Source organism: Lepus europaeus, chromosome 13 (genome assembly GCF_033115175.1).
Source record: "Lepus europaeus isolate LE1 chromosome 13, mLepTim1.pri, whole genome shotgun sequence".
Lineage (NCBI taxonomy): Eukaryota > Metazoa > Chordata > Mammalia > Lagomorpha > Leporidae > Lepus > Lepus europaeus.
In genome coordinates this window covers 42,435,784-42,450,109 of record NC_084839.1, presented here as the reverse complement: position 1 = coordinate 42,450,109, position 14,326 = coordinate 42,435,784, and the positions used below count along the sequence as shown (strand labels likewise).

Genomic DNA, 14,326 nt, shown 5'->3' with positions numbered 1-14,326 from the left:
TGAGACAACAAGGGGACAGTTTATAATAGTTTCTGGTCTACCACAGGGGCTTGACAAATATTAGTTCCAATTCTATTTCATGAGCAATTTCCAAACTGTGCCATTCAAACAATCTGTTTCTTTATTCCTCGCTCACATGCAGTGGAGATATGGTCTGTTATATAAATAGATTAGAATATCTCCCTTTTTTTTTTTAACAAGACTAACTACAGTACAAGTGTCACTGTAAGAAAGCAACACAGTAGTAAGCAATAGTGACAAAAAAAAACCAGAAAGAAAAACCAGAATGAGGAAAGATACATAGGGTATCAGCTGAATAATCAGCCTAGGAATTTCAGAATGGTGGCTGAATCTGGTTGCTTTTATTTTATTTTTATTTCCCCCTTAAAAGATTTTTGTCATGGACAGGGGCACAGCTCAGAGTGTGAGTTGCAGACACATGTGGACACCACAGGTTGGCCATTCTAACATTCTGGCAATTTCTGAGCCAATGGCACACAGGTGAGGGACAGTGAGCTGACCAGGCTGAGGTTTCCCATGTCTATGAAACCTGCCTTTGTCCAGCCTCCTTGGTCTCCATTTTCCCATTGACTGTATCTGTGAGCTGCCACGTGTCTTTCCACCAGATTCTTTTTCTGGATAAGTTAGCCGAGTTATGCTCATTTCTGGAAACCCCGACCAATTCCCCAGTTCCAGGTTAGTCTACGAACTCCTTGCTCCTCAACAACAGCACATTGCTCGTGATGACGGCCACGCATGGTCAAAGGCTTATACACTGGGAGCAATCCTGGGGCTCTGCCAGTGTATTTGAGAGTGAAGGGGCCCGCTGGCTGACACACATTCGCTGTATGCACCTGCCGATCGCCTGCAATGTGCACAGTACTGGCTGGAAGCAGAGACCAGTACTGAGAAAAGCAGTCAAGGGCAGCATGACCAGCATTGCCAAGTGCGTTAGGCCTGCCTGCTCCAAGACAGGACTAGGGCATATGCTAGCTTCTCAGTGTACATAGACATGACCCGTGGACACCGGCTGGGAGGTCAGAGGCAGATGTTGGCATAGGATATGATCATCTACTTAAAAACAAGTCTGCACAGCTGTTTCTACTCCAACTTCAAAATAAGAGAAAATATTAGGCAGATTATTAAGACCTGCAGGAATCAATCCAAGAATTTAGTGACATGTGAGAAGAATATCAATGACAAATCATTGAAGGGCAGGGGTCAGCGGTTTTGAAATGAACAAACCTGGAAGCTGAACAGACTCGGAACTCCGGTGGTGGAGTTGTTTGGGGAGCCCCCAACCTGTCAGCTTTCTGACCCGCAAGCCTTTCTCTTTCTGTGATTTCCCTCCATCCCTAGGTTAGGGTCTGGAGGTTTAAAACGGTGCTCACTCACATCTGGATGCTCAGCAACACCTATACTGCAAGGGAGCTCCTCTAGGGGCAGAGGGCCAAGGAGGCGAACTGAACTCACTGAGGTGATTCTTTGCTATCAGAGCCTGTCCTCCTCTCACCCCACCCCTCCTCTGGCCCCTCTCTTCCCCTCGCTGCTGACTGGCCTCAGCTCTGCCCAGCTGTCACAACTCTGAGAGACTGTGCCTCGACTGGATCCCAGCATGGATCGAGATAAGAGGGTTGGGAATTCCCTTCTGTCAAACTCCTCCCGTACACACAGAGTACACCAGGCTCTGTGCAAGGGCCATGGGGAGACACAGAAGTCTGAGAAAGAAGCATGACCAGGAAAAGGCTTTCAATCTGACATGCAAATAGGAAATACATGTTGAAGTATGAGTTAACATCAAATAAAAGGCATGAAAATTCCTTTTTGGGCTCTTGCATGACCTGCACCTGCACCCTCCGCCTGTGACACTCTTCCCCTCTGTTCATTGGCCAACTGGACCCTTCCTAAGGAGTACCTTCCCTGCCCTAGGATTCATCAAGAGAAAATATGAAAGATCCCATTATGCATTGAGGGAAGGGGTGAAAGGGACCAAGCCTGGTTCACCACTCTATCCCCTCAGCACCTTGCACGGTCCCCGGGATGCAGTAGGCACTTAAACATCTCATGGCTCTTTCTGGCCAGTGCTGAGCAATGGGCATCACTCGTGCCAATGCAAAAGCACCACCAGACTGCAGGCAAGGGAAAGTCCTACCATAAGAAGCAGAGTGGGAGCTCAGCCACATGGCTGCCAAGACTGAAGTCGGCATCAGACATACAATCCTGGGGAGAGGAGGCAACAAGGCATTATGCCCTGAGGCTGGATGGAGGGACTTCTCCTGGGGCTCCAAGTGCTGTGCTTGCACAACAAGGATCCCAGATGTTGTCTACGATGCCTATGATAATAAGCAGGTGGCACCAAGGCCCTGGGGAAGAACAGCATGGGGCTTACTGACAGCATGCCATACCGACAGTGGTGCGAGTCACCCTGGGCAGTGCCCCTGGGCTTCGAGAAGGGGTCCAAGCTGACGCTCAAGGAGGAAGAGATGTTAAACAAAAACTTATCAAGGAAATGCAGAAGAAATATGATGAAAGGAAAAAGAATGCCCAAATCAACAGTCTTTGGGAGGAGTGGTACCAGCAGGGCAAGCTCCTGTCACGCCTTCCATCAAGCCCAGGCCAGCGTGGCCAAGCAGATGGCCGTGTGCTGGAGGGCAAGGAGCTGGAGTTCCGTCTGGGGAAAATCAAGACCTGGAAGGGTAAATAAGTCCTTCCTCGTGCAATCAAGGTGTTTATTGTTAGAAATAAGTAAGTAAATATCTGCTGGGCAACTAAGTATGAACATAAGGACTGAAGGCCATCCGGAGAGACCTCTGCTTCCAAGCCAGCAGGCCCCTTGGACTATTACCAAAGAAAGTTCCATTCGGTAATGTTCTTCGGGAAACTTAGCGTTTGTTACCTGTGCCATAGCTTTGATGCCAAGCTGACTAAGCAACGCTGTCTGAACGCACACGACAAGAACCAACCTGCTGGGTGGGGTGTTAGTACCTGGCTTGGCAGTGCTAACCCTGCTGCTTACGTCTGCCACGCCGTTTGCTCAGATTAACTTGTCTCAAGTCACTTCTAATCACTTTATACAGGCCCTTCACTTAGAAACAATGGAGGCATGAACGAGTGGATTTGGGTTCACACTCCATTTTGTACTGCAGCGATTGTGTATGGGATGGATTTGGTTTTCATGCTTATTTAATCCTCAAGTGAATTATGAATGACTCACTATCATAGGCTAAACACTTGTTTTCCTCAGAGGGTCCTCCTTATGTACCCACTAAGTCTCTCTATATTGTTAATTTTCAAAAACTAATGTATTTATTGGCATGGGTGAATTTAGGAGAAGGGAACTATATTCAAAGATATTGAAAAGTGGAAAAACTCTAATCAGCTGTATTTGCTTACATGAAGGGGATGGCCAGTTCAGTCCCCTCACGATGATACACACTCAACCGTCTGCAGGAAGCCATGAGGTGACAACCCATCTTTGGTCCATATGTCAACTTCAGAAGGTTCTTTTTTTCCAGATAAACTGATCCCCATGATCTCAAACTTTGAGTCACCATAGCCTAAAATGTCTGCAAAAACCCAGTGTTATCAGCTGGTTATAAAGAAGATTTTAGAGAAACACAGCCTGTTGGAAACAAACCTGTCTTTTTTGTCAAGCACATAACAGGGACAATACCTATTTTTCCTTTCTATCAGAACTTTAAGATTTATTTATTTATTTGAAAGGCAGAGTTACAGAGAGGCAGAGAGAGAGAGAGGTCTTCTACCTGTTGGTTCACTCCCCAGATGGAGGCAACAGCCAGAGCTGGGCCAATCTGAAACCAGGAATTAGGAGCTTCTTCTATGTCTCACACATGGGTGCAGGAACCCAAGGACTTGGGCCATCTTCTACTGCTTTCCCAGGCCATATCAGACAGCTGGATTGGAAGTGGAGCAGCCAGAACTTGAACCGGTGCCCACATGGGATGCTGGCACTGCAGATGGTGGCTTTACCCAATATGCCACAGTGCCGGCCCCTCGATCAGAATTTCGATCATTCTTAAGAAGGGATAAACCATAGTGCTGACCAGAAATGCATCTTCCCAAATACCATTCCCCAAAACATTTCTTATGATATTTAAATATAATTTCAAATCAATTAATTCCAATTTCCTTTCGTTATAAACTTTGGAAAACGGGAATTTAATTTAGTTTGATTATAACTGTGAAAAAAATCTTGAGAAGCTGCTGTAGGGAGAACGTGCTGGTGACTGACTGAAGTAGACAGGACACCACTGCCAACGACTACCAAAGTGTCTTTTTTGGTGCCACAGTGATATATCCCTTTTCCAAGATTGAACTGTATGATAAAGTTTGTTTTCAAGACACACCATACTCAGTAATTAAGTGGATGTTGCTAGTGGAGAAATTATTTTTAATTGTTTAGCACTACTTGATTCCCTGTGACCATACAGCACCACCACCTCTACCATGGTTCATGTTCACCGTGCAGGGATCTTTGCTAGAAATAGCAGATCAGAGAGCTGTGAGAGTCACTGCTCGTCCCTGACGACTTACTTCGTCAAAGACAGATGAGCAAGTGAAGTGTTGGGTAAAGAATGGGATCTCTTCCCTCCACCAGAAGTCTAAAAACAAGCAGAGCCATGAATTTATAGGATAATTTTTAACATACGTAGAGGGCTCTTGCTGGGGAATGACTGTAAAGTTATAGGGCAGAGTCAAGGCAGCTGACCAAGAAGAGAACGTGTTTATAGTGATTTCAGTTGATTAGACTGAACTATTCTTTAAAGGGAACTTTGTATAGAAGTCTATTCACATTCCTCATTGTGTCTGAGAAAGCAACACTGCCATTAACAGTAGAAATAAGAAGAGTGCTGACGGTTCCACACTAGTATCTCTTTGTAAATAAGCAAACATTTTAAAGTCACTTTTCAGACTCGCATGCCTAGGAGACATCACTTGACAACTGCTAATCATTTGAACTCAGCACTGCCTTGAGTTTGCTCCTTGTATTAGTTTCCTTTTTGTGGTCACAACAAAATACTCAAGGCTGGGCAACTCAAAAACAAAAGATGCTGAGAGCTTTAGAGGGTGAAAGTTCAGTGAGTCACCAGCTCGGTGAGGGGCCCCTGGCTGTGTCAGTTCATGATGGTTGGCACGAGGGTAGGAGAGTGTCCAGGACAGAGCGATTATATGGCAAGACAAGCAGCCAGAGAGTGGAGTGGGGCTGGTCTGGCTCACTTGAAAATGAAGCAGGGTCCTGGAAGAACCATCTCTTCTGAGGATGTGGCCCCAAGTGACCAAATCACCTCTTACCAGGCTCTACCTCTTAAAACAGCAGCGGGGAATGTCTGGCTTACGAAATCATTTGGTCTGGCCCTACCACAGCAACCACAGGCGGTGCCTGAAATTCAATACATCTATTACAGGTTAACTTCTAAATCAATACTTTTGTATGATCCATGAGTGATGTTGTAAGTATCCAAATGACCCCGGTAGAAAAAAGATTTCCCCCATCTTGTCTTAAAGGTTTTGCGCCCCTTAATCCTGCCCCATCACAGTCCCAACTTCCAGAACACACGCCCTCCAGGGACAAGCCACATGCAAACCATACCACTTCCCTTTGGTCAGTTACTTGCCACACAAACATTTGTTTCCTTCATTTACTGTTGGCAACTGGACTTCTTTTTGTTTGGAGAGGCACTGACCATTATACCACACACCCAGGAGGGTTGAGGAAGGAGTAAGATACAATAGAATGTAAAACCCACCACACTGGCTTTTGACCTATGGGATACAGAGCAGAATTCTTAGGGATTGCAAGAGTAAAGAGGCCAAGCCATTCGTTCCCTCAGAACATAACATTCCTTGCTTTTGTGCAGCGCTTTCTACTGCCCCCAAATTCTTTTATTCTCATTATCTCATTGATCTTCATTTCAGCCTACTTCCTAGTTATTGTCGTACAATTGGAGGTAACGGTTAAAGCCAAGTGTGTGATTTGCTTATCTCTTTACTCTCCGTTTCCTTTAAGCAGTGTGTAGACCCCAGGGCTTTCCTTTGTAAAGGCCCTCCTTTCCTTGTATTTACAGTTCTGCTAGAGAGCCTCTGTAAACTCTCTTCATAAAGTCTAAGCATACATACCCCAGCAAGGCTTCAGAAACCATGGCCATGGGCCAGCGATACTGCCACAGTGAATGGCAAAGTGGTCTGGCAGTATTTTCTAGCATCATTTATCAAACTGTACTAGGAAGGACAGAACTCGATTTTATGTGAAAGGTGAGCTGGGCTCATGGGGACTCTCCTAACTACAAAGCAGGCAAACGCTTACGGACGCGAGAGAAAACAGCCAGTTCTAAGCCAGCTCTGAGCCCTGGCTGTTGGAACCCTTTGCCTCCTCACACAACTGGAACCCTGAGTTTCTTCATCTGTAACATGGAGCCAACACTATCTGCCTCACAGCCTGTGTTTGTGAGGGTCAGAGAGAATTTACAGAAAACACTTCTTGCCAAGCCCAGTGAACCCCTCTATAATTGGTATTAGCAGTTACCAAAGTGAGGGCATCACTTCATATTTCAACCTAGATCAGAGAAAGGACAAAGGAAGACAGTGAGGGCTGTTTAGGGAATTTCATATCCAAGGTCAGCTTTAAAAAGACTTGAACGTAGCCTTTAGGGTCAGAATGGTGCTTGCCTCCTCTGGGAGTAGGGGTGGCACTGATTGCAATGGGCCTGGGGGAGCCTGCTGGGGAGCTGGGAACACTCTCCATCTTGGCCTGGGTTGCACGAGTGTCTATTCATGTGAAAATTCATCAAGAACCCAGAATGGTATGCTACTCTAGGCCTACTGTATCTCCTTTGGAAAGAAGGAAAGAAAGGGAAGAGGGCAAGAAAAGAGGGGTGGAGGGAAGGAAGAAAACAAAACCAGGGTGGGAGGTGAACAGAAATGGCTTCTCCCTTGGCCTGATCGGTTCTTTTTTTTTTTTTTTTTAAGATTTATTTATTTAGTTATTTGAAAGGCATAATTACAGAGAGGCAGAGGGAGAGAGAAAGAGAGAGAGAGAGAGAGAGAGAGAGAGAGAGAGAGAGCGCGCGTGAGCGAGTGCGAGCGAGCAAGCTTCCATTTGCTGGTTCACTCCCAGATGATCACAATAGCCAGAGCTGCGCCAATTCAAAGCCAGGAGCTGGGAGCATCTCCCACATGAGTGCAGGGGCCCATCTTCCACTGCTTTCCCAGGCCATAGCAGAGAGCTGCACTGGAAGTAGAATGCCTGGGTCTCGAACTGGTGCTCATATGGGATGCCAGCACTACAGGCAGTGACTTTACCCGCTATGCCACAGCAGCGGCTCCTCAGTTCCTTTTCAATTGTCTGCAAACCCTGCTCTAGAGAGGCTCTCTCAACAAGTGAGCTGAATGCAAGGAGAACAGTGCTGTGCTGGTTTCAAGACCAGACCCCAGCTCCGGTACACAGGCGTGCATGAGAACATTCTGGCACATGTTCAGGTATATGAAACCAAGAGGTCATGCAGGCCCATCTATTTTCAGTCCAAAGGTGCTCACTGAATGGGATAAAGGCTCAGTGCTTTGAAATTGATAAGTATCAGTCCAGACTTTTTTTGTTAATGAACAACCTCAATTTTCCTTTATTATGGTTTCTTATTTCCCTTCATTCCTCTACTCCTTTTTCCTCAATCTCATTTATTTGAGAGATGGTTTCTTTTTTATTTTTATTTAAGAGGCAGAGAGAGAAAGAGAAAAAGAAAGAAAGAAAGAGAGAGAGAGAGAGAGAGAGAGAGAACACAAATGAGCCAACTACTGGTTCACCTTCCAAGTCCCAAAATGTCAAGAATGTTCCAGGCTAAAGCAAGGAGCCAGAAAATCAGTTTCGTCTCCTATGTGGGTGGCAGGGACTCAGTTACTTGGGCCATCACCACTGTCTCCCAGGGGCTGCATAGGTAGGAAGTTGGAGTCTGGAAACCATGGATATTGATCCCACGTACTCTGATATGGGACATGGGCATTTTAAATAGCATCTTAACTGCTCAGTTTAAATTCCCACCCCAAATCAAAATTTCTCATGAATGTTTCTTAGCCATTCCTATAGGCTAGGTCCTAAAAATTCCCTATAGGTGCCTATAGCATCTCAAGGCCCACTGTGTGGTGCTGGGTAGATAAGACAGGTATTTGCACCTGCTGTGTGGGTCAAAGGCAGGGAGTGACTGCCCTGAGCTCCTGCAGTCAGAGGGAACAGAACTAGGAGATTCTTCTCAGTGTGTGGGGTGGAGTCCATCCCTGAACTTGGGGACTGTGTCTCCTCAGGCTAATATCATGTCATAAAATGTTCAAGGCAGTCTGGCTCCAAGAGGCCATGAACAATGCAAAGTATACTTGACAATGGATGCACCAGGGTAGACACGAAAATGCTGTACCTGTCAATGCTTGATCCTTTCAATCTGAAGAACACCAGATCAGTAGCGGCATGAACCTGCACATAAAAGATGCTTAAACGGTGGCTGAGGTGAATGTATTCTGTAAACTGAGTTATGATAGTAAAGTGATTTTTTTTTTAATAACTGTTTTGTTTGAAACTGGTTATCTGTAGAAAAATGGCTTTTATTTTGGGAATAGAGTCAAGCATCTCAAAGGATACTGTGCTTTCTTAAACAATAAATTTTATGGCTTAGGCTGTTTTTTTTTTTTTTTTAATAGGCTTTCTGATCATGTAGGTCAAGTGGCACATAGTTATAAGGATTGCAAACAGTGGGAAACTGATAACACCTGAGTAAGGAGAGAGGCGTCTATTTGGACCGTTCTGGTTTTCATAGTAGGAACAGATTATCTTTTTGGTGATACCTTAAAGTTCAATACAACTTGAGAAGGTAAGCAGTACAGAAGGGAATGAGATGACAGATGGAAGCCTTTCTCTTGTACCTTTTCTTGACTTCAAAAGAGCTCACAGCCCCTTCACCCATTCCATCTGATATCCACAGGATCTGAAAAATCGGCGACTCTGGCCGTACCTCAACACTACGGAGACATCTACAAAAGCCTGCTAGCCCTAGTGAGGGCTCTGCTGACTCGGCACCTCCCCACGCCTCAGAGTCACAGCCACAGAAGCTTAGAGCAGGGATTCTCAGCCTCCGAAATGTGGATGCCGCTGAGGCTGGGTGGGCAATGCTTTGTTGGGGGCGCTGCCCTGGGCACTGCAGAATGTGTAGCAGCACCGCTGGGCTCCACCCTTTAGGTGCTCCCAACCTACTGCTGTCTTTCCTCTGCAAGTTTCAACAACCCCAGATGTCCCCAGATGTGCTAAATGTCCCTGGGGGCCACAGCAAGGTCACCCCCGGGGATTGGGAAGCCCTGTGCCAGCATCACCTGCTCTCATCAGGGAGGAGCAGCAGCCACGGTTGATGAATGTCTAAACCCGATTCGGCACTTTCCTCCTAGACAACACTGCCCACTTAAGAATCAGATTCCTTATTTTTTTTTTTTTTAAGCTAACCTGGGGAACTGAGTCCCTATCACCCAGGATAGCAGCATCTCTTGGGCCTATGAACAAAGGGAGCTCAGGCCTTAGCAGGTAGAGCACAGCATCTCCTAAGGGTGCCTGGGTGGCCTCCTGACTGCAAAGCCCCAATGTGATATGCACAGAAAGCCAGAGAGTCCAATAAATTCTCAGGTGACATTTTAAGAGACACGTTCTTACTACAGGTTTCAGTAGTTCTATCTACATTTCAGCAACAGGATTTGAGACTCTTGATGTAAAGGAAAAATAAAAAAGATTTAGATACGCTCAATGAATGGCACTAAGAACCAGTGTGCTCTCTCTAAGCCGTTGGAACAAAGTGTTTCTCAGTCAAGGCTGAGGTTGTCTCTGCAGTTACTAAGCAGCAATGGCTTCTGGGAAATAAATTGCTAGAAACAGTGTTACCTTTCCCAGCCCTAAAGCAAACCACCCTGCAACATGAGTCATTATGTTATAAACTAAATGCACCCTGCTCAGCCCAGAGAGATCAGAAATGAGAGCCCTTCCAAGGCCAGTAAGTCATCCCGGGAGCCCTCTGAATGTATTTGATACTCACAGGAATTTCACTTATGATACCAATTTAAACGTCTTCTTCCTTCCCCCTCATTTGCTGAGATTAAGTGACATCATGTTGCTAGAGTAAAGAATGTCCTAAAGAGAGCTGGTAGCCCAAGCTGCTTCTACTGTTTAGGAAAGGAAAAAAAAAAAAAAAAAAAAAAAAAAAAGAGAGAGAGAGAGAGAAAAGAAAAAAACTCAACTCCTAACAACCCCCTCCCTCCTTTTTTCCCCTCCACAAAAATAACAGAAGGCAAGCTGCTCCTGTAATCAGCAGTGACTGCAGGCATTTCCTGTATTTTTATATCAAGCGGGTTGTTTTTTTTCCATTACATACCCGGTGAACTCCAGTTAGGTCAAGACTAGAGAAAAACAGGACCAATTATGCCTGTAAACCCACAAATCTGCCTACTTAGCTCTGCTAATTTTGGCGTGTTGATTCCATGGTTGCAAGGAGCAGAGGCAGGAAAAGTCCTCCTCCTACAAGGGCAAGTCCCCAGGCTTCCCCTCTCCTCCCATCCCACTCAGCCTCCCCAGTCCCAGAGTGAGACTTTCGCTCCATCTGCTGCAGGTTGGTGGAATGAGAGGGTCTGGGTCAGCGGTCTGCCTTTCTGAGAGGTTCCCAGGCTCCCTGGGGTCCATGCTCCTGCTCTGCCTTTGGGGAGGTCAATGCTGAACTTCTAGATCCCAGTTACTCGGGCCCGTCGCTAGGGACCATGGCTCTGACGCCCATCCCGAGAACAGCAGCACGGTCTTCTTCCTCATGCCTCATCTCCCCTCTCTGCTTTCACTTACATCCATTTCCTCTGCCTTTGTCTTCTGTGGTCACAAGAGAGCATTATGAGACTCCTTACTGAAGTTAATCAATCAAATACTAGTTTTATCTCCATTTTAATTTTTGTTCCTTGAAAGCTTTCCACGAAAGGTGTACTCTATGGTGTTTCTGCACTTTGAAAATAATTTTAACATTTTGCTTATAATACCAGATCACATTGGTTGTTGCAGTCAATGGGGGGGTTTCACAGCTCTCTGTTCAAACCTTCTGAAAAGCTGTGAACACCTTCACCAAATTGAGATTGTGACAAATAAGGGACAAGGTCTTGGCCAACTTTGGGCAGTTTCTCTACCTTGTCCCACAGTTTCTCAAGTGCCCACTCCCCTTTGCAGGTGCAAGTTTGGGGAAGTTTCCTCCTGGGGATGCTTCTCACAGTCAATTACATGATGATGTCATCATTTCAAACATCCAGCCCACAGAGGAGTCAACCCCGCGGACGAGTCCACAGTCTGTCCTCTAAGCTCTTCCTCCAAGGGGACTTGGCTCTGATGGTTTCTTCTTCAATTATTCATGCTACTTATCAACATGTTTTTCTTGTTCATATTAATCCTATTGTTTTATGTAATCCACCATCACGATTTCACAGACTCTTAGAGCTAAACAAATGCCATTCTGGAATCGCTTCATGGGCCTGGGGATTATAAATGCTTTTTGAGTCCTTCTGAAATCACCTTGGATGACCCCATTCTTCAAATACAAGTGCGCTTTCAAGTTGAAACTTCACTTCTAACTTCAGCTTCGCAAGCGAGAGACATACATGCGTAGTTAGGGGTTACCTACCACATACCAGCTCCACATTAAGGTATTAAAAGGGAATGATAATCATAAATAATTACTAAGCCCTTCCTAAGGGTTTTTCAAGCATTGCCTTATTTAATATTCACAACAGTCACATGAGGCAGATATTATAACTATCCCAGGTTTTTGATGAGCAAATTGAGGGTCTTAGGGAAAAAGAACTGGACTACCATCCACAGATAGAGCCAGGACCACCAGGTGTCTGAGCCACAGGTGCACCTAGGACCTAGGCTGGCTGCACGTTGGGCTCTCCAGAGCCCCATCTACAATTTCCTTCAGAATCCACCATTTCAAAGTCACTCAGAAAAATCAAGCTTTCTCCCTTATCTCAATATGGGATTTGTTAAATATAAAATGATTTTCAGAAATCAGATTTACTTGCAAAGTAGGGCTACTAGCCACATGACAGACTATTCACACACAAACCTTGAGAAGGAATTACAGAAATATTTTTCAAAAAGCAGTGCTTTTGCCCTGAGAATAAAGCCTGCTGAGAAAACTCTTCGACGGGATGGCAATACTCACTTAGATGCGTCAACTCTGGTTTGTTTGCTTTTTTAAATAATCAGTCTACTTCCTTATGGCAAAGTCGAGAGACTCCCTTGATGCCCTCACCCCTTTCTGGAAGAGCGAATCTGGCAGATCTTACAGCACTTTTGATGGTTTTCTCATAGCTTAACTCCATATAGGGTTCTTGGCTATTAAAGATAAAATTTTTTTGTTTCATGTTCCTTTTCATATGAATTCCAACCTAGATGGTTGGTTACTGCTGGCTTGCCTTTAAGCAACAGCAAGAAAAACCACCACCAAATTCTTTAGATTCACCAAGTGAAAAGTCTTCCGGCTTTCCCAGGTTGTTTTCTCTCTACCCCTCACCACTGTAGAGCACTTCTCATTTGCTACTCCTCATGCCCTTCCCCTAATTTCAGAACAAAGTGTTTTTACTCCCCATTTTCTCCAGTCATCCTTTCAAGGAGGTTTTTTTTTTTTTCTTTGTATAGAAGCCTTCTGAGAAACAGCATTGTTTGTGATGATCGAATTAGCATCTTTGGCCCAACACAGTGGAGAGCGGGAATAAGTATGTGGACCAAGAAGCAAGTGGGGGCGGTGGGGGTGGTCCTGTTGTCAGCACAGACCAAACCCCCACCTTTTACGGGCCCCCCTTGATTTCACTTAAGGGCAGAGAGTAAGGGTGGTGCCGCATGAGGGAAGAAGGAACACCCACAGGCAAGGTCTTCAAATAGTTCATGGAAAATATGCATTATGAAAAACCTGCATGGATTTCAAAATGTTTTTGTACCACGAGAAGCTTATCTTTGAATTCCTCTTCCATGAGCTTTTTGAAGTCGCTGTACAACTCAGGATAACCCCGTTTTCTCCTCATTTCATAATTGCTCCGAGGAATCAGGAGCACCAGGCACTAGGGCAGCTGTCCAATCTCCTCTTGCGTTGTTTCTTGATCATCTTATTTTACTGGAAACCAGGACGACAGTGGCCAGGTGACAGTTAACCATCGTGGAGGTGTTTTTGGGTTAGAATCCTGTGGACCGTAGCTGCACCCGGCTCAGGTACCCTCCACCGCCTCCCTATGCACACCACTGAGAAGTTCTGAAAAGCAGGTTGCATCTGACAGTCCTCACCACGGAGGACAGTGTCACCTCCTTGACAGATGCTTACCTCCTACACAGCCCCAAAGGCATGTTGGAAGACACAGGAGAGGCCATGGTCCCTCCCCTCCAAGGGCTAACGATCGAGTCAGGAAGTCCAGACCAACAGAAGTGAATCATGGCAAGACTGAGGCAGCCCCTCTGCCCTGCCCACACCCCCAGGCCCCACAAGCCACTGGGGAAATGCTCATTCCCCTTTGGGGGCATCTCCTCCCAGTCCTCTTGCCCTGTAACATTACAAAGGAAGTGCTTCCCCTCTGTGACTCCAGGCCCTGGCTTGACAGGAGCCACAAAGGCCTAATAGTAAAGAATCAGGTTTGTGTGTATTTTGCTGAAAAGGAAAAAAAGGGATGAGGAATCCTCCAGGGGGGTGAAAGAAAGTCCTCCAGAGGCGGCAAGTGGTGGGAACACTGTCTCAGAGCCCAGTTCCCCGGGGTCCCGGCTGCCATGGGGTGATAATTACAGAGGGGAAAGAAGCCTGCTCTAATTATAGCTCTAAACCCTGCTCCCATCTAAAACACTGATTTAGAATTCAGACAAACCCACCAAAAGCACTTGGTAGCTTTGAAGCAAGTACTGGTATGCTCGGAGATATTTCCAAAACCTGGCCTCATCACGCAGGGATGTGTCGCCCATCCGCGGCCTGACGCTGTCAACTCACAAGCTCGCCCTGAGAGAGTAAAGGGGTCCCTGCTGGAGGGTGCTGGGGAGCCCGCGAGGAAATGGGGCTTCTGGGTTCATTACAGCCCTCTGTTGGTTCTCCCAGCCAGCGCCTGGGGCCCAAATCTCTGGGCAAGACAGAGCGGGTGGGAACTTCCACTGGGAATTTGAATTTCCCTGTGTGCACTGTGACTCCAGCCAACAGCCAACACTGGAACCTGGGAAGATGAGAAACAGCCTCTGGAATGGGCCCTAGGGAAGCACACCAGGCTGAGGGGCGAGAGTTCAAGG

At 46.1% G+C, this 14,326-nt stretch overlaps 1 protein-coding gene and 1 pseudogene across 1 annotated transcript in view; one reads left to right on the top strand and one right to left on the bottom strand.

Moving 5' to 3' along the window:
* PRKCE (protein kinase C epsilon) overlaps window positions 1-14,326 on the bottom strand; it is a 503,276-nt gene that overhangs the window by 48,227 nt on the left and 440,723 nt on the right. The gene's annotated exons all lie outside the window — the stretch shown is intronic.
* Window positions 2,111-2,704, top strand: LOC133772949 (small ribosomal subunit protein eS8-like; annotated as a pseudogene).